Here is a 604-nt window from a genome sequence, read left to right on the forward strand (position 1 = left end):
GTCGGTTTTTTTTTGTCATTATATAGCGGACTGACCAGCCGACTTCTGGTTAATGGTTGGCTCCTTGCGCCCTTCCCCGTTTCCCGAAGAGTGCGACAAGGGTGCCCTCTGTCACCCTTGCGATATATCCTGAGCTTAGACCCCCTCCTACGCCGGCTGTCGAGCAGCATGGATATAAGAGGTTTTCCGCTACCGGGCCAAGATTCCATTGTGGTCAGCGCCTACGCAGACGACGTTGGCCTGTTTGTTCGCGACTCTGACAGTTTCGAAGCTGCTATGCAGCTCTTCTCCGAGTATGGCACCCTCTCTGGTACGCAGCTGAACCGATCCAAGAGTCACGCACTTGTCTTTCACGGAACCCATCCTCCCGCCTTGCCGGCTGGCATTCCGGTGGTGACCGAGTTTCGCGTTTTCGGAGTGATCTTTGACTGCCGTGGTGTAGCGCCGCGCACGTGGGAAGTCATGGCCACAAATATTGAGCGCCAGGTCTCAGCAGCGGAAGTGTTTACGCTATCGCTCCGGTACCGGGCCTACTTGGTGAATGTAGTCTTCTCCGGACAACTGTTTTTCACCACCCATATTGCTCCTCCCCCTCCTCGTTATA

This window comes from Ixodes scapularis, unplaced genomic scaffold (genome assembly GCF_016920785.2).
Source record: "Ixodes scapularis isolate PalLabHiFi unplaced genomic scaffold, ASM1692078v2 PGA_scaffold10__122_contigs__length_95168666, whole genome shotgun sequence".
NCBI classification, from domain to species: domain Eukaryota; kingdom Metazoa; phylum Arthropoda; class Arachnida; order Ixodida; family Ixodidae; genus Ixodes; species Ixodes scapularis.